This window comes from Scyliorhinus torazame, chromosome 6 (assembly GCF_047496885.1).
Source record: "Scyliorhinus torazame isolate Kashiwa2021f chromosome 6, sScyTor2.1, whole genome shotgun sequence".
Taxonomy (NCBI): domain Eukaryota; kingdom Metazoa; phylum Chordata; class Chondrichthyes; order Carcharhiniformes; family Scyliorhinidae; genus Scyliorhinus; species Scyliorhinus torazame.
This window is the reverse complement of record NC_092712.1, coordinates 230,569,806-230,597,091: the sequence shown is the minus strand read 5'-3', so window position 1 is coordinate 230,597,091 and position 27,286 is coordinate 230,569,806.

Below are 27,286 nucleotides of genomic sequence, written 5' to 3'. Positions count from 1 at the left end.
AAACACCGTCGCGTTTCACGTCGGCATCAACAGGCCTCCAGGATCAGCGATTCCAAGCCCTTCAGTAGACCAGCACGGCACTGGAGCGATCCACGCCGCTCCAGCTGCCGATTCCGGTGTCAAATGGGCGTCACGGGTCTGCCATTGCGCAGTGCGACCGGCGCCAATGCCGCATGCGTAGTGTGACTGGTGCGATTGCGCGCATAAGCGGTGGCTTCCTTCTCCGCGTCGGCCCCAACGCAACATGGCGTAAGGCGAGAGGGGCCGGCGTGGAGCAAAATAGGCCCCCAGCCCGAAAGGCCAGCCTGCTGATCGATAGTACCCGATCGCGGGCCAGGCCACAGCAGAGGCCTCCCCTGGGGTCGGACCCCCTCCACCACCCCCAACAGGCCGCCCCCGGATGGATGCACGCCGAGGTCCCACCGGGTAAGACCACACGTGAACGGTGCCGGCGGGACTCGGGTGGAGAATTGCCGGGCCGGGTGCAAATCGCGCGCCGACGCCCCAACGCCGGTCCGCTGATTCTCCGGAGAGTGGAGAATCGGTGCCATTGGCGCCGGCGCGGTACCGGTAGAGCAGGCCCCCCCAGCGATTCTCCGCCTGGGATGGGCCGAGTGGCCGCAAAGAAAATCCGAGTCCCGGCGGCACCGTCCACGTCTGGCCTTACCCGGCGGGACCTCGGCGTGCATCCCTCCGGAGGTGACCCGTTTGGGAGGGAGGGGGGGTCCAACCTCAGAGGGACCTCCTCTGTGGCCTGGCCCGCTATCGGGGCCTACTGATCAGCGGGCCAGCCTCTCGGGCTGGGGCCTCTTTTGCTCCGCACCAGCCCACGTAGCCCGACGCCATGTTGTGTCGGGGTCAGCGCGGAGAAGGAAGCCACCATGTATGAACGCAATCACGCCGATCACACTGCGCTTGCGCAGACCCACGGCACACATTTGACACCAGTATCGGCAGCTGTAGTGGCGTGGGTCGCTCTAGTGCCATGCTGGCCTCCTGTAGAGCTCGGAATCGCTGCTCCTGGGGGCCTGTTCACGCCATCGCGTTTACGAAGGTGTCAACACTTAGCCTCAGGATCAGAGAATCCCACTCATTATTTTGAAACTTCATTCCAAAGAAAACATCCTCATAGCTGTTTGGTAGTGCAGAATTTGTGTATTGCTGAAAAAAACTTTGACGTGTCTCTTTTTTCAGCAAACATGCTAATGTCATCACTAAAGGAAACTGGCTGAAGAGTTGAGTCTGATAATGTGAGAGAATTAAATTAACATACAAAACTGAAATACTGAAATTGCTGAAACACTCTAGGATTATTGACTATGCTTAATGTATTGAAACAGAATTGTGCAATCTTTTCAATTTATTTCAGAAGAGAATAATGATAAGGAAACTTACATTTCAGACTTATACATTGAGACCATAACGTGAATTCATGGTAAAGATATAGAGGCTGCACATAAATAAAAACTGTAAATGTGTTTAGCTGTCGTGCAAAATTGAAAAAGACCTCAGTATTTTCCATTTGATCTTTATTTATTTTTTTGTTTCTTTATATGTATTTTCAAAGAAATTGCATCTGTATCTTTTTGGGTCAACGTCTTGTGCACATCAGCTGACAATATTGTAGAAAGAGCAAATCTCCAAAATGAACACCCAAGTACAGAATGCATTGAACACAGAAACTCTCAGGAATAAGGAAAATATATCAATCCCCAATATTCCATGCCCTTTATGATAAAGAAACCGCATTTTCTCATCATGAACTATATTTTCCCTGATTTACTAATGTAAGCTCAAGGGTGTACCCCATTATTCTTCAACTCTCATTTCTATTCAGTGCAATTAATGGTTTCCATTGACATTCCACAAGCCTATACCACAGATTATAAACAGGGTACATTGCTCACTTTGGTCTGTTCAAAAATTGTTGCAGCTTCAGAATAACAGTTTCAATTACATGAGTTTGATTCACATTAAGCTGAATTTTCTGCATGGAGTAGTGGCCTCCCCTGAAGAAGGAAAAGATCTGAGAAGGCCAATGAAGTGGCAAAGGGGCCCTTAAGTGGCCATTAATTGGCCATTTAAGAGTCTCGATTGGCTCATGGCCAAAGAGGTTGTCCAACACCTCCCCCTCCATGTGCAAAGTACCCATGGATGCGGATGGGGTGGGTGCCAGTGTAACAGCACCAAACTTTATTTTAACCGCACCCCCCCCTCCCGCACCCCCCCCCCCCTCCCCCCCCCCCCCCCCCCCCCACCCCCAACCTGTCACTGCCCTCAGGGGTATGTAGAATTCCAGCCATTAACTCTTAAACTGCCAAAAACTTCAACATACTCTGCGTTACTGAAGAGCCTTAATTCACCATTGGGTTCAAACCCAGTTAACAAAGGTTCCTATAATTACTAAGCATCTACAATCCAGGTAAGTCAAGAAGCAAATTTGCAGTAAACTTTCCATTACTATGCTCAGCAGCCGTCACTTGCCAAAACAAAATCCAAAGATATTTCTTTCCATTGAACGGGAACTGTCCTGCGGTGCCATTGTTTATGTTTTATCAACATTGCTGGGATTGTTTCTGACTATTGAAGACACTGGGCCAATAACACAGCTCTCAGTCAGTGAAGATGGGATCACTGCTCATTAGGCACTGCACTAAAAGTTCACTTACTTTATATTTCCCCCCGACTTCTTGTGTGTTACACATGACACATTAAAGTGTCAGAATGTTGGGTGGGAGAAATTGCTGACATTTCTGGCAGAAGTAGCCATTTTGAGACACAACAAACATATTTTTATTAGAAACCATGCAACCAATAAGGAGAAATAAGTGTCTTCCGCAAAGGGACCTAAATCCCCTTTTTTTGTTTCCATCTGCTTCCTTATCTCCTGACAACCATTACAAATGAGTAATGTGTAACTGGAGTGCTACTCAGATACTCTAGTCATAATATGGAAAAGCCTCTAATCAATTGACAAACAGTTATTGAATGGATATTAAGCCAGAGAGCAGGAATAAATGGGTCATTCTCAGGTTGGCAGGCTGTGACGAGTGGGGTATAGTTCTTGGGTTCCAGTTGTTCATAATCTATATCAATGATCTGGTTCACTAATGTCCTTTAGGGAAGGAAATCTACCATCCTCACCTGGTCTGGCCGACATATGGGGCGTCATTCTCTGACCCCCCGCCGGGTTGGAGAATCGCCGGGGGCTGCCGTGAATCCCGCCCCCGCCGGTTGCCGAAGTCTCCGGTACCGAATATTCGGCGGGGGCGGGAATCGGGCCGCGCCGGTTGGCGGGCCCCCCCCCGCTGGATTCTCCGGCCCGGATGGGCCGAAGTCCCGCCGATAAATTGCCTGTCCCGCCGGCGTGGATTAAACCACCTTTTGAACGGCGGGACAAGGCGGCGCGGGCGGGCTCCAGGGTCCTGGGGGGGGGCGCGGGGCGATATGGCCCCAGGGGGTGCCCCCACGGTGGCCTGGCCCGTGATCGGGGCCCACCGATCCGCGGGCGGGCCTGTGCCGTGGGGGCACTCTTTCCCTTCCGCCTCCGCCACGGTCGCCACCATGGCAGAGGCGGAAGAGACTCCCTCCACTGCGCATGCGTGGGAAACTGTCAGCGGCCGCTGACGCTCCCGCGCATGCGCCGCCCCGATATGTCATTTCCGCGCCAGCTGGCGGGGCAACAAAGGCCGTTTCCGCCAGCTGGCGGGGCGGAAATCCCTCCGGCGTCGGCCTAGCCCCTCAATGTTGGGGCTCGGCCCCCAAAGATGCGGAGCATTCCGCACCTTTGGGGCGGCGCGATGCCCGTCTGATTGGCGCCGTTTTGGGCGCCAGTCGGCGGACATCGCGCCGTTTGGGGAGAATTTCGCCCATGACTCCAGATCCACAGCAATGTGGTTGACTTTTAAATGCCATCTGAAATGGCCTTGCAAGCGACTCAGCTGAAGGGAAATTAGGGATGGGCAGTAAACGCTGGCCCTTGAAAAAACAATAAAAGAAAATTTGGACGAGAACATGAGGGATGGAACATAAATCAGGTCAAGTGTGAAGTTATCCACTTTGCTCGGAGAAATGGAGGTGCACAATATTTCTTTAACAGTGAAAGATTATTGATGTCCAAAGGAACCTAGGGGTCCTTGTTCACGTGTTCAATTGCATAGAACCTTGATGAGATCACACCTGAAGTACTGCGTATACTCTTGGTCCCTTTACCTAAGGAAAGATATACTTTTCATAGAGAGTGTGCAGCGGAGGTTTACCAAACAAACTCCTGGAATGGCAGGGTTGGCCAAAGAGGAGAGTTTGAGCATTCTGTATTCTCTCGAGTTTAAATGAGTGGTGGTTGCATTGAAAATACAAAATTCTTAAAGGACTCGATAGGGTAGATGCAGAATGGGTGTTTACCCTGGCTGGGGCGTCATTTAGGAGAAAGCCATTTAGGACTGAGATGAGGAGGAACGTCTTCGCTAAGAAGACAGCGAGCGGATCTTTGGAATTCATTCCCCAGAGGACTGTTGAATATGTTCAAAGCAGAGATAAATAGATTTCTAGATACTTGTGACAAGAAGGGTTTGAGGGATAGCACAGGGAAATAGTGTTGAGGTTGATGTTCAACCATGATAGTGTTCAATTCTGGTCGCCACACTACCAGAAGGATGTGGAGGCTTTAGAGAGGGTGCAGAAGAGATTTACCAGAATATTGCCTGGAATGGAGGGCATTAGCTATGAGGAGCGGTTGAATAAACTCGATTTGTTCTCACTGGAACAAAGGCGGTTGAGGGGCGACCTGATAGAGGTCAACAAAATTATGAGGGGCATAGACAGAGTGGACAGTCAGAGGCTTTTCCCCGGGGTAGAGGGGTCAATTACTAGGGGGCATAGGTTTAAGGTGAGAGGGGCAAGGTTTAGAGTAGATGTACGAGGCAAGTTTTTTTACGCAGAGGGTAGTGGGTGCCTGGAACTCGCTACCGGAGGAGGTGGTGGAAGCAGGGACGATAGTGACATTTAAGGGGCATCTTGACAAATACATGAATAGGATGGGAAATAGATGTCTCTGCCTCTAAGGGATCAATGTTCACTTTTGTTACTTTCCTTTCTATAAACTTGTAAAAGTTCGTACAATCTATTTTTATATTCCAGGCTAATTTGCTTTTGTATTCTACTTTTCCCTTTTTAGTAACTTTTTATTCATCCTTTGCTGGTTTCTGAAACACTCCCAATCCTCAGGCTTATTACCACTCGGGCAGCACGGTAGCACAGTGGTTAGCATAATTGCTTCACAGCTCCAGGGTCTCAGTTCGATTCCCGGCTTGGGTCGCTGTCTGTGCAGAGTCTGCACGTTCTCCCCATGTCTGCGTGGGTTTCCTCTGGGTACTCTGGTTTCCTCCCACGGTCTAAAGATGTGCAGGTTGGGTGGATTGGCCATGTTAAATTGCCCTTGGTGTTCAAAAAGGTTAGATGGGGTTACTGGACTATGGGGATAGGGTGGAGGCATGGCTTTAAGTAGGATGCTCTTTCCAAGAGCCGGTGCAGATTCGAAGGGCCGAATGGCCTCCTTCTGCACTGTAAATTCTATGATTCTATCCTTTGCAACGTAATAAACTCTTTTAATCAGATACTCTCCTTCACTTTCCTAGTAAGTCACAGATGGATCTTTCTCGCCGAGATTTTTTTAAATGGAATGTATTTTTGTTGAACACTTTTGAATTGTTTCTTCAAATGTTTCTCATTGTTCTTTTATATCTTTTAGTCTATTACCCAATCAACCATAGCCATCTCTCCTCTCATATCTGTCTATCTTGGCTTTGTTTGAGTCTGTAAGTTTGGGACTGGCGTATGTCACTTTCAAATGTAATATGGAATTCAGTTATATTATGATCACTTTCCCCCCGCAAAGCTCTTTTACTATGAGATTTAATTTTTTAAGTTTAATTTTTGAAAAAGGATTTGAAATACCCAATTCTTTTTTTTTCAATTAAGGGGAAATTTAGCATGGCCAATCCACCTACTCTGCACATCATTTTGGGTTGTGGGGGTGAGACCCACGCAGATTTGGGAGAATGTACACGGACAGTGACCCGGGGCTGGTAGAGATATTGGTAGAGGGATTGAGTTTCGGAGCCATGAAGTCATGTTCCAGCTGTACAAAACTCTGGTGCGGCCGCATTTGGAGTATTGCGTGCAGTTCTGGTCGCCGCATTATAGGAAGGATGTGGAAGCATAGGAAAGGGTGCAGAGGAGATTTACCAGGATGTTGCCTGGTCTGGAGGGAAGATCTTATGAGGGAAGGCTGAGGGACTTGAGGTTACTTTCTTCAGAAAGAGGAAGGTTAAGAGGTGACTTAATTGAGGCATACAAGATGATCAGAGGATTAGATAGGGTGGACAGTAAGAGCCTTTTTCCTTCGATGGAGAGGTCGAGCACGAAGGGACATAGCTTTAAGTTGAGGGGTGATAGATATAGGACAGATGTCAGAGGTAGGTTCATTACTCAGAGGGTAGTAAGGGCGTGGAATGCCCTGCCTGTAACAGTAGCGGACTCGCCAACATTAAGGGCTTTTAAATGGCCATTGGATAAACATATGGATGATAAGGGAATAGTGTAGATGGGCTTTAAAGTGGTTTCAAAGGCCGGCGCAACATCGAGGGCCGAAGGGCCTGTACTGCGCTGTAATGTTCTATGTTCTATGTTCTATAATAGAGGGATACGGACCCAGGAAGTGTAGAAGATTGTAGTTTAGTCAGGCAGCATGGTCGGCACGGGCTTGGAGGGCCGAAGGGCCTGTTCCTGTGCTGTACATTTCTTTGTTCTTTGTTCATGATCTTGTTGAATGGCTGAATACGCTCGCAGGGCTCAATTTCCTACTCTTGCTGCTATGTTCCTATGTTGACCTTGCATAGTCCAAAATACAGGCAGCTGGGGCTAAATGTGCTGAGGTTCAATAAGTACCTACCATCACATTATTAGTCACAGTTGTATATGTGGCTATGAAACCATTCTTACAGTACAATTCACATTAACTTGTCTGTTTTCGAATTCATATTTTATGTGAAATATTATAGGAACTATATTGATTAACTATTGCTGACCTTTGTTTTGTAAAATGTGCTGAATCATCCAAATGCTCTTGAGGATTTCAGGGCATTCTATTATTTTTAATGAGGAGAAAAATTTGAAAGTCTCTTTTGTGGCACATTAAAAAATGCTTTTCGAAATAGTCTATTCTAACACATCGGCATTCACAAATATAAAGGTGTCTTAAATTCATTACTGTCACATGCATTTCTTATTAATAAAACAATTTTTTTCTCGTGTTTTTCAAGTTACATTTATGTTAGGAACATTGGAGGCACAAGTTCCAAAACAATGTCTGTAAAATTTATACACAACAGCTGCCTGTGTCGAGTGTCTTCCCAGGAAGGAAGTTTAATGTGTGATGGGGGAATTATAGACAAATTTGCATATATGAAGATGGAATTAGTTTCCAAAGCCAGATTACACAAATTGAGAAGTTTAAAAAGTAATAATTGTATAAGTAATTCCAATCCATGAGAAGAAGAGCCCTGAAAGAAGCTTGCACATGACTTGGTTTAATGTGTGGACCATCACCGTCCACACAATCTTGATGGGTTGGTCAGATTTTGGTGATGTGCTGAACCATAATAACTGGGCCCATCTTGCTGCTGTGGCCTTCTTCCATCTGTGCAGCTCGTGAGACGCACATTCTTCCTTCTCCTGTTCTGTCATTGAGGGCTTTCAGTGCACTCTGACAGTGCCGTTGGCAACAATTTGCTCCTGAGGTTGGAGGGAGGCTCAGACAAAGTGCAGTCCAAAACGCCCTCAGGCAATCCCTAAAGGGCAAGATTAGAATTCGTCATTAGTAGAGGGGACTAATAGTTGTAGGTATAAATGTTCATTGAAGTGAATCATGATCTAAGGTCATTTAGTCCAAAGTAATCTTATTTTATGAGTGATTTGTAACTGCTCAGGTATGTCATGAAACCAGCAGTTTAATGCATCCAAGACTGCAGGCTCGATTCCGTGTCCTGGCAGAATCAGAATGGGATGAGGACGGTAGATCCCGGGAGATGGTCCGGGCGGGACCCACTCGCATAGCTAAACAAGTTTAAAATCTCTCTTAGCTATGCTGCTGCTGGATCGAATGGCTACCTGGCATCTGTCTGTCTCGCCGAGGAGACCCAAACTGGTGACATTCAGCATTGGTCCCCACGAATGGGGACCAGGTGGAACGGCACCTGGAGGGGTCTCCCAAGTTATCATAGGTCCCTGGTTGGCTGGCCTGTTGGTAGGCTGGCACCCTGGCACTGCTGGTGCAATTGGGCACCTTGGCACTGCCAGTCTGGCACCTTGGGCAGTAACATCCTGGCACCATCACCCAAGTACCACCCTAGCACTGCTAGGGTGCCCAGGTAGTACTGCCAGCTAAGCAGATTCACTGCCAGGATGCCCAGGTGGTACTATCAGTCTGTCAGGGGCAATTCCAGCATGCCAGACTGGCAGTGCCAAGATACCAAGCTCGCATTATGCTCACACCAGATAGGGCCCAGGGATGCCCTGACATTATGTGGTGGGGTGTGGTGGGGGGTATAGGGCACCGCAACAGGTGAGTTGGGGTGTTGCAGGGGTCCGGGCTCACATCGGGGGTCGAAAGATAAGGGTGACGTTTTAAAATGGAGCCTCGCTCTCTTCCTGCACTGAGGAGATCCGCTTGTCGGAGCAGTGCAGAATGTGCGGCCTCAGTGGGGACTTCCCTACTGGGGGCCAAAGAGAACCAAAGTGCCATTAGATAGTGTGTGGCATGGTAGCACAATTGGTAGCACTGTTGCTTCACATCGCCAGGGTCCCAGGTTCAATTCCTAGCTTGGGTAATTGTCTGTGCAGAGTCTGCACTTTCTCCCCATGTCTGCGTGGGTTTCCTTCGGGTGCTCCGGTTTCCTCCCACAGTCCAAAGATATGCAGGTTAGGTGGATTGGCCATGCTAAATTGCCGTTGGTGACCAAAAAAGTTAGGTGGATTGGCGGGGATGGGGTGGAGGTTTGGGCTTGAGAAGGGTGCTCTTTACAGGGGCTGGTGCAGACTCGATGGGCCGAGTGGCCTCCTTCTGTCCTGTAAATTCTATGATTCTATGATGATCCATGTATGTAATATAATAACCAAACTGCATATAAACATTAGTGCCTGCATCCGACCACAGGTGGCATGGCGACAGGAGAACATTACTGGAGGTAGAACGTGGATAGCAGGCGTAGAGTCCAGTGGCATATCCAGTAGCTCCTTAGTTAATAGCAATTAATAGTAGTTAATCATAGTTATTAATATTTAGCCTTAGTGTCCAACTATAATCATAGAAGACATCATAGAAACCCTTCAGTGTTTTAGTTAGTTAATAAACAGTTTTGTTCATTTACAAAGCTGTATGTTCTCTGATCACTTCAACTATAAAGACATCACCATCCGTGCATACAGAAAACGTTACAGATTGCAGGATCGTTCCCAGCAGTACAAGCACCAGGAACTACCCCTCGATTCCCGCCCAGAACGGACTCAGTTTTGTTTTAGTTAAATCGCGCCCTTTGTCTGCAAAATTAGTTGGCTTGCAAATTATGTGACAATTGTACATTTTAGTAGCATTTATTGCAGAATTTTACACTGTAGGGGAAAGATTCACTTACCCTGCAATTTTGGAAGTCTAACTGGGAACATTAAACAGTGTCCTTATTAAAACTAATATTGTTTAATGTTTCCTGTTTTTGGACTTCCTTACCTTTCTATCAAAAGTCGAATGTTGCCTTTATTTCTGGTGCTTTCTACTCAACTTAACCCATTTGAGGAAATGGTCACTTAACATTAATAAAGCAAAAGAATTTTATCATTTTGCAGAGCTTAAATATGGGACTGCAAACCTCAAAACACTGGGACACATCAGCTTTTAGAATGGGAAATGCATGGTCTTGGCATGGGGATCCATTTTAAAAACAGCACACTTTTTACCTACAGCATCTGATTCACCATTTATCCAGATTTTTCTCTATAAGTAATGGATTTAATCCATCCTCACTCTTATATTTATGTCAGGTCATCAAATGTCTCTGAGGCAGCAGGTTTAGTGGCGATGAATGTTGGGAAGGAAAATTCCGCCCTTCAAAAAATCTAGGCCCATGGAAAACTAGACAAGTTCGTCCATACTGCAAGAACCTACCAGAAAAATGATAATCATTAAGAAAATAATCAAATAATTTACAGGCCATTTGGCCCATCGGGTCTGTACCGGCCCTTGGAAAGAGCACCCTACCCAAGCCCACAGCTCCACCCTATCCCCGTAACCCAGTAATCCCACCTAACCTTTTTGGACACTAAGGGCAATTTAGCATGGCAATCCACCTAACCTGCACATCTCTGGACCGTGGGAGGAAACCGGAGCACCCGGAGGAAACCCATGCAGACGCGGGGAGAACATGCAGACTCCGCACAGATAGTGACCCAAATTGGGAATCGAACTTGGGACCCTGGAGCTGTGAAGCAACTGTGCTAACCACTGTGTTACCGTGCCGCCCACGTATATCTCTGCCTTGATGTGGGTTTGAACGATGGCGTTACCAAATGAGTGTCTTTTCATGTGTAATGTGGATATTTGTGTCCTCACACCTGAATCACAGACAACATATTCCTTTGGAACCAGCACCATTCACGTTCCCAAGTGTTCGGTCTAGAGGTATTAAATGGATCTCCACACATTGTGATTAAATTTTAAAATTACCACTGAATGATGTGGTAACATCATTCTAACAATGGCCCTCGCCTTCCACAAAGCAACAATCACCAGCGCGTTATTGCTTCACTCCTACTTCTCTGCCATGATGGGGCTCCGTATTTCTGGCTGGGTCTCCCAATCCTGACTTGTTCAAATTTGCGAAGCGGTCTTCCGTTGAACTGTACTCCCGTGATGCTGGATCATCAGGGAGTGTGGGGAGGTTAAGACAAGCTACATCCCCCTTTTACAGCACTAGCTATTGTATTCTAGTAAGTGTTCACTAATACACTGAAAAGCTGTGGGACATTTAAGCAGCTTTCGGTACGTTGGTCAGTGAATGCATGAGTGAATGGGTGAATGTGTAGTTGGCTAAGTGGGTAGAGTGGGTGAGGTAAATGGGTAGGTCTGCAGGGTGGCAGCTAGGTAGGGTGATAGGTGGGTTGGTCAGTAGGGTGAATTTTAGTAAGGTGATAGCTGGGCAGGGTGGCACCTGGGTAGGGTGATAGGTGGGTAAAGTGGAAGGTAAGTAGGGTGGCAGGTGAATGAAGTGGTAATATGGCAGGAGGGTAGAATAGTAAGGTGGAAGGTGAGCGAGGTGGTAGATAGGTCAGGGAGGTAATTAGGTCAGGTCAGCAGTGAAAAATGAAATGAAAATCGCTTATTGTCACAAGTAGGCTTCAAATGAAGTTACTGTGAAAAGCCCCCAGTCGCCACATTCCGGCGCCTGTTCGGGGAGACTGGTAAGGAATTGAACCGTGCTGCTGGCCTGCCTTGGTCTGCTTTAAAAGCCAGCGATTTAGCCCAGTGTGCTAAACCAGCCAGTGGTTGTCAAGGTCAGTGATTAGAAATGTCTGGTTGTGGCTGATCAGCGTTCGGGGAAATCATGTGGTACGTGCTAGTCAGGACAGCTTGGGGGAGTTGTTTGGTGAAGATCAGTCGTGTCAAGTTAGGGGGAAATCGGTAGTCAAGGGAGGTAGTCATGAAGTGGGCACTAGGCTGGCTGGTTCAGGCCGAGTTGGAGTGTCAGAGGACCGATGGGTGGTCAAAGAGTTTGGGTTTCTCGAGGCGTAGTCGGGTGCTTGAAGGGGGAGGCAGGAGGGAGTCAGTGTGAGGGATTGCAGGGTCAGATATACAGTTACTCAGGAGTTAGACGAGAACTTCTCTGTTTAATATTTCCTGGGTAACTGTCCAGTTAAGTAAAAGGGAACTGTCTGATGTCTTCAACTCTAACTGAGAGTCAGAGACCTTTTTGGAGGGTTCAGGGGCAGAGGGGAATTTCATACTTCCAGTATTATTCCCACTGGGTTGTTGTGTCAGGACCTCTGCAGGGTCCTAAAGAGCATCTACTAGACACCAAAAGTATCTGGACTAATAAAATTCCTTGAAAGATCTAAATTGTTGGCAAACAGTATGCTTGGCATTAATAATGTACCTTCTCAATCACTAATCAGTAATAATGTTAATTCATATTATATGTTAAATGACCAGATCATTAAACTCAAATACATGACAGCATTTGCTTACAATCCGCACACTCCCCTTTATTAATGGAAAGACATTTGCAGGTAGGTGGTTTCAATTCATTTCATGTGATATGGAATAGATTGTCAGTTTGCTAACATATCACTTTTGTCTTTAAACATAAACATATTGTTCATCCTTCACTTTCATTGACTGACTATTCCCAAAATCAATAACACTGCTCAAGCCTGAAAATGGACATCCAGTGAGGTTATTTCATCACAACTTGTGGACTTTCGTTTTTTCCTTGTAAGCTTTTTCAGATGTGCCATCTTTCACTAATGGCTTGGATGTATGTAAATATAAATATTTTAGTTAAATTGAAACTGAAAATACCAGAGAATAATTAAATCAAAACTGCGCTTCCACATTTGCCTGCTGTGTAGCTACATACAACCATGTTTCTTAAATTAGCCTACTTGTTATGCTGACCTTGCTTAATGCCGACATTTCTTCTATTGAAGTTTTGTTCAAATGATGAACAGAACATATGCAGCAGGATGGTACAGTGTGCAGAACCACAATCCTATGACAGCACCATAAATAGTAGCATGGGGCCATTGCCAATTTCTCAGTTTAAGCCAAAAGGGTTTTTGAAGGCATTAAATGGCGGACAGGCATTACTCCTCAGAAAATAAAAAAAGAATACAGCATTGGAAAAATTGTCATATTACTTTTATTTCAAAATAATGGCCTGGATTTGCAGCTGTGCTAACATGATGGTGCTCAATACCTCGAAGTAAGCTACCCACAAACGATCCAATTTCCCATTGTTTTGGTAATTATTTAATTATGCTGTCAATGAGAGGGAATCTCTGGGATTCAGCAATAATGATGACACCAAGCAGGCTAAAAGGCCAATCACACAGATTGGTCAGCAAATTAGAAAGTAAAATGCCCCAATTATCCTTCACTTTTCAATCACTTTTTTCAGAGAACAAAATAAAGGTTGGGTGGTGGTACGTATTAGGGGTAATACGGTACACCATGAATGCCGAGGAGCTATTGGAGGACAGATGCTGGGTCCCGATTGGATCTGCCGCCTACTGGGCTCCACCCAGATAGGCGGGGTATAAGAACCCGGTTTACTCCCCGCAGCTGCATTCTGTGACTGAGCTGCTGGGGAACAAGTCTGCTCAACAAAGCCTCGATTGAAGTTCTCTACGTCTCGCCTCGTGTGTGATCGATGGTGCTACAATTTATTGAGCAGACTTAAAAAGGAATATGGAGCTCCGGATCACCCCGGAGTGCCCGCGAATCGGCCCCCAAGCAGCTAATGCAACATCGGCGTTTAAACACTGGCTGGCGTGCTTTGAGGGGTACCTCCGAACGGCCCCCGGCAGACCAATGGAAGACCAGAAGATGCAGGTCCTGCATTCCAGAGTGAGTCCCGAAATCTACACACTCATCGAGGACGCGGAAGAATTCCCAGCAGCGATCAACTTGCTGAAACAGACCTACATTAGGCCCGTCAACCAGGTCTACACACGCTACCAGCCCGCGACGAGATGACAAATCCCCGGGGAATCGCTGGACGAATTCTTCAATGCGCTGACGATCCTGGGAAGAAAATGCGACTGCCCAGCGGTAACGGCGAAGGAACATACGGACCTCCTGATCAGAGACGCTTACGTAGCAGGTTTGGCATCGTCGCAAATTCGCCAGAGACTTTTAGAGAAAGACTCTCTCGGACTCACAGATGCACGGGCCCTTGCAGCCTCCCTCGACGTGGCCGCCCAAAACACCCGCGCCTATGCCCCCGACCGCACAACAGCCCCTTGGGCTCCGTGGACTCCCACCGCGACCGACCCCCCGGCAACCCCCACCCCTCCGCAAGCGTGCGCGGCCAGAATCCCAGACCACCCGGGGGGGCCCTGCTGCTACTTTTGCGGGCAGCCGAAATACCCCCGCCAGCGCTGCCAGGCCCGCTCGGCCACCTGTAAAAGCTGCGGCAAAAAGGGGCACTACGCAGCGGTGTGCCAGTCCCGTGGGGTCGCCGCTATCTCCGGGGAACAAACGGGACCACGGGCTCAACCCCCCCCTAGCGACCCATGGGCGCCGCCATTTTGGACCCCGGACACCACGACGGGGGGACGGGCGCCGCCATCTTCCTACCCACGGGCCGCGTGCGATCCATGGGAGTGGCCATTTTGTCCACCCCCGGCCGCGTGCGACCCATGGGAGCGGCCATTTTGTCCACCCCCGGCAGCGTGCGATCCATGGATGCCGCCATCTTGGCTGACAGGCAAGGACCCCAGCGTGGACGGCTCCACACTGCCTGAAGACAACAATCCGATGCACCAACCATGTTTGGCATCGGTGACCCTCGACCAGTCACGGCCCCGGACGCTCCAGGCGACAACGACAAGGGTGCTGGTGAACGGGCATGAGACGCCGTGTTTGATCGACTTGGGGAGCACGGAGAGTTTTATTCATCCGGACACGGTAAGATGCTGTTCCCTGGTAATTCGGCCAAGTACCCAAAAAATTTTCCTGGCAGCGGGGTCCCACTCCGTTGCAATCAAAGGGTTCTGCATCGCAAACCTAACGGTGCAGGGGAGAGAGTTCAAAAATTACCAGCTGTATGTCCTCCCCCATCTCTGCGCTCCCACTCACCTGGGGTTGGACTTCCAATGCAACCTCCAGAACTTAACATTTAAATTTGGCGGCCCTATACCCCCACTGACACTCAAGGTCGAACCGCCCTCCTGTTTGCGAACCTCACCCCAGATTGCAAACCCGTCGCCACTAGGAGCAGACGGTACAGCACCCAGGACCGGACGTTTATCGGGTCCGAAGTCCAGCGGCTGCTGAAGGAAGGCATAATCAAGGCCAGCAATAGTCCCTGAAGAGCTCAGGTGGTAGTAGTGAAGACAGGGGAGAAGCAGAGGATGGTCGTAGACTACAGTCAGACCATCAGCAGGTACACGCAGCTAGATGCGTACCCTCTTCCCCGCATATCCGACATGGTCAATCGGATTGCACAGTACAAGGTCTTCTCCACCGTGGACCTTAAGTCCGCCTACCACCAGCTCCCCATTCGCCCCGGTGACCGCAAGTACACTGCCTTCGAAGCAGACGGGCGGCTATACCACTTCTTAAAGGTTCCATTCGGCGTCACGAACGGAGTCTCGGTCTTCCAACGGGAGATGGACCGAATGGTTGACCAACACGGTTTACGGGCCACGTTCCCGTACCTCGACAACGTCACTATCTGCGGCCACGACCAGCAGGACCACGACGCGAACCTCCGCAAATTCCTCCAGACCGCTAACGCCCTCAACCTCACCTACAACAAGGAAAAATGCGTGTTTAGCACCGACCGTCTAGCCATCTTGGGCTACGTAGTGCGTAATGGAGTGATGGGCCCCGACCCTGAACGCATGCGCCCCCTCATGGAGCTCCCTCTTCCCCACTGTGCCAAAGCCCTGAAACGCTGCCTGGGCTTCTTTTCTTATTACGCCCAGTGGGTCCCCCAGTAGGCAGACAAGGCCCACCCACTAATCCAGTCCACTACTTTTCTCCTGTCGACAGAGGCCCGCCAGGCCTTCAGCCGCATCAGAGCGGATATCGCAAAGGCCACGATGCGTGCCATTGACGAGTCCCTCCCCTTCCAAGTCGAGAGCGAGGCATCCAACGTAGCTCTGGCGGCCACTCTCAACCAAGCGGGCAGACCCGTGGCCTTTTTCTCCCGGACCCTCCACGCTTCAGAAATTCGCCACTCCTCAGTAAAAAAGGAGGCCCAAGCCATAGTGGAAGCTGTGCGACATTGGAGGCATTACCTGGCCGGTAGGAGATTCACTTTTCTCGCTGACCAACGGTCGGTAGCCTTCATGTTCGATAATGCACAGCGGGGCAAGATAAAGAATGACAAGATCCTGCGGTGGAGGAGCAAACTCTCCACCTACAACTATGAGACCTTGTACCGTCCCGGAAAGCTGAACGAGCCGTCCGATGCCCTATCTCGCGGCACATGTGCCAACGCACAAGTGGACCGCCTCCAAGCCCTCCACGAGGACCTCTGCCACCCGGGGGTCACTCGCTTCCACCACTTTATAAAGGCCCGCAACCTCCCGTATTCCATCGAGGAGGTCCGAACAGGCACCAAAAACTGCCAAATCACGCACAATGCAAACTGTATTTTTTCAGGCCAGATAGAGCGCACCTGATAAAGGCTTCCCGTCCCTTTGAACGCCTCAGTCTGGATTTCAACGGCCCCCTCTCCTCCACCGACCGCAACACGTACTTTCTTAACGTCGTTGACGAATACTCCCGTTTCCCCTTCGCCATCCCCTGCCCCGACATGACCGCGGCCACGGTCATTAAAGCCCTCTGCACCATCTTTACCCTGTTCGGTTTCCCCGCCTACATCCATAGCGATAGGGGGTCCTCCTTCATGAGTGATGAGCTGCGTCAATTCCTGTTCAGCAAGGGCATAGCCTCGAGCAGGACGACCAGCTACAACCCCCGGGGGAACGGGCAGGTAGAGAGGGAGAATGGAACGGTCTGGAAGACCGTCCTACAGGCCCTACGGTCTAGGAATGTCCCAACTTCCCGCAGGCAGGAAGTCCTCCCTGATGCCCTTCATTCTATCAGGTTCCTGCTGTGCACCACCACGAACCAAACGCCGCACGAGCGCCTCCTTGTCTTCCCTAGGAAGTCCGCTTCTGGAACGTCACTTCCGACCTGGCTGGCAGCCCCGGGACCCATCCTGCTCCGGAAACATGTGCGGGCGCACAAATCAGATCCACTGGTGGAAAAGGTACATCTACTCCACGCCAACCCGCAGTACGCCTACGTCGCGTTCCCAGACGGCCGACAGGACACGGTCTCTCTGCGGGACCTGGCGCCCGCCGGAGCTCCCCACACCCCCCCCAACACCAATCACCACCCCCTCACTCCCGCTGGTGCACCCCACAGCCACCCCCCTTCCCGGGGGGATCGGTTCTCCTCCCAGGCCCGCCCAGGAGTAAGGAAACAGAGAGGGACAGCGCGATGCTCCCAGAGTCGACCAGACCCGAGCCAGCACCACCACCACCACACCCGGGCTGAGACGATCGGAGAGGGCGACCAGAGCACCATCTCGACTCATCGAGTCGACTTAAGATGTATATAATTCAGTGGCCCAGTAAAGCGGCATTGCTGTAAATAGTTAACGCTGCTAATCGGGTAAAATGTGAATAATTCAGTGGCCCAGTAAAAGCGGCATAGTTGTATATAGTTCAATGGTTAAGGCACCGACCCTGTAAACCCCTACCACCATAACACCCACCACCCCGCCGGGTTCCTTTTTAACAAGGGGAGAATGTAGTGGTATGTATTAGGGGTAATACGGTATACCATGAATGCCGAGGAGCTATTGGAGGACAGATGCTGGGTCCCGATTGGATCTGCCGCCTGCTGGGCTCCACCCAGATAGGCGGGGTATAAGAACCCGGTTTACTCCCCGCAGCTGCATTCTGTGACTGAGCTGCTGGGGAACAAGTCTGAACAAGTCTGCTCAATTAAGCCTCGATTGAAGTTCTCTACGTCTCGCCTCGTGTGTGATCGATGGTGCTAACATACACATTATCCTATGAAGGTTGAAGCTGAAATATCATAAACAAAGGAGATTTTATTAAGAGTGTATGTGTTTTATAATGGAGAAATTTGACATTCTACAAATGTAAAATTCGTTTTTTTAAGGCTAGAAATGCTGTCCAGCAGTTGTGAATTTCATTTATAAAACTTTTTTCATGGGATATGGGTGGCGCTAGCTAGGCCAACATTTTTATTGCCCAACCATAAAATCATAGAATCATAGACATTACAGTGCAGAAGGAGGCCATTCGGCCCATCGTGTCTGCACCGGCCCTTGGAAAGAGCACCCCACCTAAGCCCACACCTCCACCCCATCCCCGGAACCCAGTGATGAGCCACCTTCATGAGCCGCTGCAGTCCATGTGGCGTAGGTACATCCACAGTAATGTTAGGGAGTGAGTTCCAGGATTTTGACGCAGTGACAGTGAAGGAACAACATTATAGGATGGTGTGTGGATTGGAGGGAACTATGCAGGTGTTTAGTATGTCACTAAGAAACAGTTACACCTCATACAACAAGGCATAGCTTTTTCATAGGTTTTTACAGCAAGACTTAGAGGATAAAAGTGTAAATTCACATCAAATCAAGTGATAGCTAAAGAATTCCATCATCAGAGACTTCAACAAAACATGCTGTGGTGGTGCAGGGAATCACTGACAGCAACTTCTACATTTCCTGGGTATGCACATGTGGACATCAGCTTCACAGTTGTAATAACTCTGAATGTTGACAGTTTTGCCATTGCCACTACCGTAAAATCCAGGCCTATGTTCCAAGATGTCTCATAGTTACACTGTTGACCATGGAAAGGACATGTAATTCCCAACAAGGTATAAAAATAAAATATGGCACACAAGATTTAATACAGTTATGTCAAAATATCTGGATTTTAAAAAAAGAAATGAAGTGGGTTACTTGTTAAAAATTCAACAGATACTTTGATAGAAAGGAAATGATTTTTGGTTGATATGGTGTCTGTGTCTGATGACATGTCCCAGAGGCACTGCTGTTCTAAGTTGTAAAGCAGTAAATTCCCTTCCAAACTTCTTCAAGCTACACTAGCACCACAATGAAGCTTTTGTCAGTGAAACATCAACATATTTGCCATCCCTAATGTAAGCACCGTGTGTCAGGAAATTTTCCAAATATCATAAAACCTCCACATTCTTTTCAGCAACTTATTTGACACATGTATAAGTGGATAATCCTGACACATTGAATTTTAAAATGTATTAGTATTTACAGCAACACCAGGCATTGTCAGGACTGGCTGGTTTGCTTCCATGTTTTCTTCACGCAGGCACCTGAAGAGTACCCTATATAGACAAGAACCCAAGATGATCTGTATAAAATAGACACCCACCAATCTGGCAAGCAACAGAGAAGTAAAAAAATGCAGATGTGACGACAGAAAAATAGCCAAGCAGGCAAATGGAAAATAGTTGGAAGGCGATATTTAAAAAATGCACCATTTTGCTCGAGCGTTTTTGTCCTCTAGCTCGTACCTTAATTCCAACCCATATAATCTTGGACGTAGACGGGCAATTACATGGTTGCCTTCAGTGCCACTCTGCAATCATTCATCAAGATTATAATCAACAGGCTTTTAAAATCGGTTCTGCTACAGGCTTTGGTCCTTCATCTAGGTGCTCAACATAACTGAATCGGATGTTAATTTTTCTGGCTTTGTTTCCTTACCTTGGCCCCCAATGTTTTGCTTCTGCATAAAGCTTTGTCAACCTGTCTGAGAACTGACAGCAATGGGCCCTAAGCTGTCATGCAGCTCAGACCGATGGACATTCTGGTCAGGCAATCAGCGTTCTACCACTTCCAGAAACAGGTCACCTGAGAGAAGCAAACAGAAAGTTCTTTATTCTAATTTATCTACCCTTTAAAAAGAAACACAGGAAAAACCATGATGGAGGATTTGTTAAAAATGGTGGTTTGTAAATTAAGATGCAGTTTGCAAAGCAAAATATTTTCTTTGCTGGGCTTCCCACACCAGTTGATACATGTGAAAAAATAATGGTTTCTGACCCCGAAATGAGGGTACTTTTCCTCTGAATTTCGTCTTTAACAAATCTTGAACTTGTTAAAAGGGCTTTGATATAAGAATTTTCAATGTGGCTTTGAAGCAAGCCATATCCGCAAATGTCAAGTGTGAAGTTGCCTGTATATCTAAATCCCTATAAAGAGCTTGGTTTTAACTGATTTATCTCAACAGTGGATGACGGAGACACTTGTTTCTTAAAACCAAGCCTCTTTCTAAATTTAATGTTTAGCAAACGCCTGCAGTGTGAGCTTTTTCAGAGAATGCATTGATAGGTGTATGGATAGACCTTAATGTACATACACAAAACAGGGAAACAGCTTCTGTTTTGAAAGCAAGAGGGAAACCCAAGAGTATGGATGTGTGCATGTATTTAAGTGAAACATTAGAACTCGCGCAACTAAAATCTAAGACACCCCAACATATATTTATTACTGAAAAAGTCCCTGAAGACAGTAGTACAGAAATACTGCCATGATGAAAAATTGACTGTAATATTTTATGGGAGATTGGAATCAGAGTGAGCTGGCAGGCAGCAGTGATTTACAGCTTCTGAAATTAGTTGACTATTTGTTGGGGAAAGATTTATCATTCTGATGAACTTTACAAGATTCTTTCTTTTCCAGAAACAACAACACAGGTATTTAACCTGCTCCATGTCAACTCCTTTAGGAAAATTGACATTCTTTTTTTAAAGGAGTAAGTCCAGATGTGTTTATTTTGAAATTATCCTAAATGGCCGTGCTATCTTTTTCCAATTGTAGATGTAAGGTAGCTGCATTCCAGCAGCTGATTAATGATAGATTAAGTTCATCTGAAGGTTATGCGTTCAGAGAAAAAAATGGCTATCTGGATTACGCACACACTACAGTGCTACATTCAGTGGCTGCAAAGAGTCAGAGGGAACTCCGGAAACCTTGAATCTATAGGCGATGAAATTGGTATTTGCAGTAGTATGAAAATATCACCAGCTAATTGGCAGCTCATACTCTTGATCTGCTTTCTTTTAACTTCAGAAGAAAATTGGGTGGGGTGTAGAAAAAGTGTTGATTTCCCACCAGCTTGTCTGGTTCAGCAGGACAAGTCTAGAATGCTCCAGCGTTTGGAGGGGAGGGGTGGAGGGGTTGGGGGCCAGGATAGTGAGGGATGGGAAAGACCTGGGCAAGAGCATTCCAATGGCTGCTGTGGGGATCGGAGGAGGTGAGTAGCCATCTTCGAAATTGGGAAATCAGAGGTGGGGGTCTGGAGCTGCTGCCCCAGGTCTCGGTGTGGGAGGGGCATGGGCTCGATTGGGGGTGGGGGAGGTGGAGATGGGCACCATTTGTGGGCGGTTGCCCCTGGGCTGGGGGAGGCGAGGGGCTCAGCACCTGTGAGTTCAACAGGCCACCCCCCCGGATTGTACATGTCAATATCAGGGGCAACCTCACCTGCTGCCTCTCCATCCCACCGAACATCCCCAGGAAAAAGCTTTGTTCATGGTAATATGGTGAAGGTCACTTTAACTCCCTCTGACAGTGGCAGCCTCTAGCTGTACAGTTGAAGGCTTTTGCTACTAAGGAAATGGCATTGTTAGTTACACGAGCACTTCACAGCTCTCAAGTGGTGCTGCAGGGAGTGCCTGCTGATTGCTCCTGCTTGTGGCTACAAATGACTGAAGGCCGTGTGTTTGTTTGCTGCTGCCTCTTCTGCTTCTGTGGCATGGAGTAAGGAAAAGGGAGGACGTAAGATGGCCTTCCACCAGTGCTGGAGAATGGGGAGAGGTGATCTTTTCCTTACTTTCCGATGTGCTTATTCCCACTTTTAAGGGTCTACTGCTGGGAGCTGCAGCATAGGGAGAGATAGGTGGATTGATCCAAATGCACCTGTGGGCCTGCTTTCTGCCACCTCTTTTGGTTCTGTGGCCTGGTGCAAGGAAAGGGAGGGAGGAAGATGACCAACCGCCAGTGCTGAAGAAGGGGAAGGGGTGGTGGACCAATTTGTATGAGCAACTTGCTGAAGGTATTGAAGAACTGCTTTTGCAGCTTGTGCATAACTTTATTGTACTGTTGACTATTCAATGTTTAATGCCTGGCAGCCGTGTATTTGCTTACTGTCACCTCTACTTCTATGGCCTGGAGCAAGGAAAGGGAGGAAGTAAGATGAGCTACTGCCAGTTCTGGAGATGGGGAAGGGGTGTTCTTTCACCGTTCTGCTGTGCTCTGTATCAGTGTGACTTTTGTAGCGCAACAATTACTCACTCAAGTCGAGAAGAGATGAAATCAATCGAGGCTTTATGAAGCAAGACTTGTTCCCCAGCAGCTCAGTTACAGAATGCGGCTGCTGGGAGAACTCGAGCTCTTATACTCCGCCTTCAGGGCGGAGCCAGCAGGCGGCAGATCCAACCAGGAACCTGGGACCTGTCAGCCATTAGCCTCTCGGCTTCACAGGTACCATACTACCCCTAATACATACCACCACATTCACCCCTTGTTAAAAAAGAACCCGGCAGGGTGGTGGTTCGCATGGTGGTAGGGGTTTACAAGGCTGGTCCTGGAACTGATTTCGCACAGTGACTATACATTTAGGCCAACAGTTAACTATGTACAGGTTGTCAGAATGATTTACAAGTTCGTTTTCCTTTTCTTGATGTGTCATGCGGATTCCACGAGTCGAGCGGGTGCCCTGGTCGTTCTTGTCGATCGCCTCAGCCCCAGTGGTGGTGCAGGTGCTGGCTCGGGCACTGTCGTCTCTGGGAGCGGTGCGCTGTTTGTCCCTGTTTCTTTACTCCTGGGCGGGCACAGGAGGAGGACCGATCCACCCAGGAAGGGAGCGGTCGTGTGGTGCGCCGGTGGCCGGGAGGGGGTGCTCGGTATTGGGGGTGTGTGTGTGTTTCCGGCGGGCGCCAGGTCCCGTAGGGAGACCGTGTCCTGTCGGCCGTTGGGGTACGCCATGTAGGCGTACTGGGGGTTTGCGTGGAGAAGGTGAACCCTCTCGACCAACGGGTCCGATTTGTGCCCCCGCACATGTTTTCGGAGCAAGATGGGTCCTGGGGCTACCAGCCAGGTCGGCAGCGACGTTCCGGAGGAGGACTTCCTAGGGAAGACAAGGAGGCGCTCGTGAGGCGTTTGGTTAGTGGTGGTACACAGCACCGACCGGATGGAGTGGAGAGCATCCGGGAGGACTTCCTGCCACCGGGAAACTGGGGGATTTCTGGACCGTAGGGCCAGTAGAACGGTCTTCTAGACCGTACCGTTCTCCCTCTCTACCTGTCCGTTACCTCGGGGGTCGTCCTGCTCGAGGCAATGCCCTTGCTGAGCAGGAACTGACACAGATCATCACTCATGAAGGAGGACCCCTGTCGTTATGGATGTACGCGGGGAAACCGAACAGTGTAAAGATGGTGCCAAGGGCTTTAATGACTATGGCCGCTGTCATGTCGGGGCAGGGGATAGCGAAGGGGAAACGGGAGTACTCGTCCACCACGTTCAGGAAGTATGCGTTGCAGTCGGTGGAGGGGAGGGGGCCTTTGAAATCCAAACTGAGGCGTTCAAAGGGACGGGAAGCCTTTATCAGGTGCACTCTATCTTGCCTGAAAAAGTGCGGTTTGCACTCTGCGCAGATTTGGCAGTTCCTGGTGGCTGTACGGACCTCCTCAACCGAGTAGGGGAGGTTGCGGGACTTCACGAAATGGTAGAATCGAGTGACCCGTGGAGGGCTTGGAGGCGGTCTCCTTGTGCGTTGGCGCATGTGCCGCGGGATAGGGCATCGGACGGCTCATTCAGCTTTCCGGGACGATACAAGATCTCATAGTTATAGGTGGAGAGCTCAATCCTCCACCTCAAGATCTTGTCATTCTTGATTTTGCCCCGCTGTGCATTATCGAACATAAAGGCTACCGACCGTTGGTCAGTGAGGAGAGTGAATCTTCTGCCGGCCAGGTAATGCCTCCAATGTCGCACAGCTTCCACTATGGCTTGGGCTTCCTTTTCCACTGAGGAGTGGCGGATTTCTGAGGCGTGGAGGGTCCGGGAGAAAAAGGCCGCTTGGTTGAGAGTGGCTGCCAGAGCTACATCGGATGCGTCGCTCTCGACCTGGAAGGGGAGGGACTCGTCGATGGCGCGCATCATGGCCTTTGCGATATCCGCTTTGATGCGGCTGGAAGCCTGGCGGGCCTCTGTCGACAGGGGAAAGGTAGTGGACTGTATTAACAGGCGGCCTTGTCTGCATACTGGGGATCCCACTGGGCGTAATACGAAAAGAAGCCCAGGCAGCGTTTCAGGGCTTTGGAGCAGTGGGGGAGGGGAAATTCAATAAGGGGGCGCATGCGTTCGGGGTTGGGGCCTATCACACCATTGCGCACTACGTATCCCAGGATGGCCAGACGTTTGGTGCTAAAAACGCATTTTTCCTCATTATAGGTGAGGTTCAGGACGTGTAGCGGTCTGGAGGAATTTGCGGAGGTTGGCGTCGTGGTCCTGCTGGTCATGGCCGCAGATGGTTGCATTGTCGAGGTATGGGAACGTGGCCCGCAACCCGTGCTGATCAACCATTCGGTCCATCTCCCGTTGGAAGACCGAGACCCCGTTCGTGATGTCGAATGGGACCCTTAAGAAGTGGCAGCACGGTAGCATTGCGGATAGCACAATTGCTTCACAGTTCCAGGGTCCCAGGTTCGATTCCGGCTTGGGTCACTGTCTGTGCGGAGTCTGCACATCCTCCCCGTGTGTGCATGGGTTTCCTCCGGTTTCCTCCCACAGTCCAAAGATGTGCAGGTTAGTTGGATTGGCCAAGATAAATTGCCCTTAGTGTCCAAAATTGCCCTTAGTGTTGGGTGGGGTTACTGGGTTATGGGTAGGGTGCTCTTTCCAAGAGCCGGTGCAGACTCGATGGGCTGAATGGCCTCCTTCTGCACTGTAAATTCTATGATAAGTGGTAGAGCCGCCCGTCAGCCTCGAAGGCAGTGTACTTGCGGTCACTCGGTCGGATGGGGAGCTGGTGGTATGCGGACTTGAGGTCCACCGTGGAAAAGACCTTGTACTGTGCAATCCAATTGACCATGTCGGATATACGGGGGAGAGGGTACACATCGAGCTGCGTGTACCTATTGATGGTCTGACTATAGTGTACGACCATCCTCTGCTTCTCCCCGGTCTTCACAACTACCACCTGGGCTCGCCAGGGACTATTGCTGGCCTGGATTATGCCTTCCTTCAGCAGCCGCTGGACTTCAGACCGGATAAATGTTCGGTCCTGGGCGCTGTACCGTCTGCTCCTAGTGGTGACGGGTTTGCAATCCGGGGTGAGGTTCGCAAACAAGGAAGGTGGTTCAACCTTGAGGGTCGCAAGGCTGCAGATAGTCAGTGGGGGTATTGGGCCGCCGAATTGGAACGTAAGGCTCTGGAGGTTACACTGGAAATCTAACCCCAAGAGAGTGGGAGCGCAGAGTTGGGGAAGGACATAAAGCCTATAATTCTTAAACTCCCTCCCTTGAACCGTTAGGTTCGCGATGCAGAACCCTTTGATCTCTACTGAATGGGACCCCTCAGCCAGGAAAATCTTTTGGGTACTCGGACGAATAGAGAGAAAACAGCGTCTTACCGTGTCCGGGTGGATAAAACTTTCCGTGCTCCCAGAGTCGATTAGGCATGGTGTCTCGTACCCGTTGACCAGCACCGTTGTCGTTGCCGTTTGGAGCGTCCGGGGCCGCGATTGGTCCAGGGTCACCGAAGCCAGTCTAGGTTGCTGCACCGTGGCATTTTCTTCTGACCCCGTGGAGCCGTCTGTGCTGGGGTCCTTGGCTATCAGCCAAGATGGCGGCATCCATGGATCGCACGCGGTCGGGGGTGGACAAAATGGCGGCACCCATCCTTCCCTCGTGGTGTCCGGGGCCCAAAATGGCGGCGCCCGAGGGCTGCACATGGAGCGCTGGGGGGATTGAGTCTGCTGCCCCCGTTCTCCCCCGGAGATTGCGGTGACCCCCCGGGACTGGCACACCGCTGCGTAATGCCCCTTTTTGCCGCAGCTTTTGCAAATAGCTGAGCGCGCCGGGCAGCGCTGCCGGAGGTGTTTCGCCTGCCCGCAAAAATAGCAGCGTGGCCTACCGGGATGGTCTGGTGCTCTAGCCGCGCAGGCTTGCCGGGCAGGGGTGCCGGGGAGTCGGTCGCAACAGGGGTCCACGGAGCCCAAGGGGCTGCCGCGTGGTCGGGGCCGTAGACGCGGGCATTTTGTGAGGCCACGTCGAGGGAGGCCGCAAAGGCCCGTGCCTCTGTGAGTCCTAATGAGTCTCTCTCTAACAGTCTTTGGCGAATTTGAGAAGAAGTCATACCTGCCACAAAAGCATCCTGATTAGGAGCTCCGTGTGCTCGTTTGCGCTTACCGACGGGCAGTTGCAGTTCCTTCCCAGAATCAAGAACTCGTCGAGCGATTCTCCGGGGATTTGCCGTCTCGTCGCGAGTTGGTGGCGTGCATAGACCTGGATTATGGGCCGAATGTAGACAGCTTTCAGCATGGCGAGCGCCGTCGGGAAATCCTCCGCGGGTAGATCTCCGGGCTCACCCTGGAATGCAGGACCTGCATTTTCTGATCTTCCGTGGTCCGGCCGGGGCCTTTCGAAGGTACCCTTCGAAGCATGATAACCAGTGTTTAAACACGGCTGCCGAGTTTGCTGCATGAGGGCTGATTCGCAGACACTCTGGGGCGATCCGGAGCTCCATAGTCTTTTAAGCTTGCTTAATAATTTGTAGCGCAACAATTACTCACTCAAGTCGAGAAGAGATGAAATCAATCGAGGCTTTATTAAGCAAGACTTGTTCCCCAGCAGCTCAGTTACAGAATGCGGCTGCTGGGAGAACTCAAGCTCTTATACTCCGCCTTCAGGGCGGAGCCAGCAGGCGGCAGATCCAACCAGGACCCGGGACCTGTCAGCCAATAGCCTCTCGGCTTCACAGGTACCATACTACCCCTAATACATACCACCACAACTTTCCAGTGTGATTATTCCTGCCTTTGAGGGTCTACTGCTGGGAGCTACGAGAGGGGCGGGAGGAAGACGAGTGACCCCAAAACTGTTACGGCTGCTTTCTCTTTTGCTTCTGTGACGTGGATGAGGAAAGGGAGGAAGTAAGATGATCCCCTGCCAGTGCTGGAGAGGGGGAAGGGGTGGCAGACGGATTCGACTGAGTAACTTGATAAACATATTGAAGAGATGCTGTTGCTAATTGCTGGTGAATTTATTACTGTTCAGTGTTTAATCTGGAAGCCGCATATCTGTTTGCTGCCACCTCTTTTGCTTCTGTAGCCTGGAGCGAGGAAAGGGAGGAAGTAAGATGACCCACGACCAGTGCTGGGGAAGGGAAGGGGTGTTCTCTTTCACTCGTCTGACATA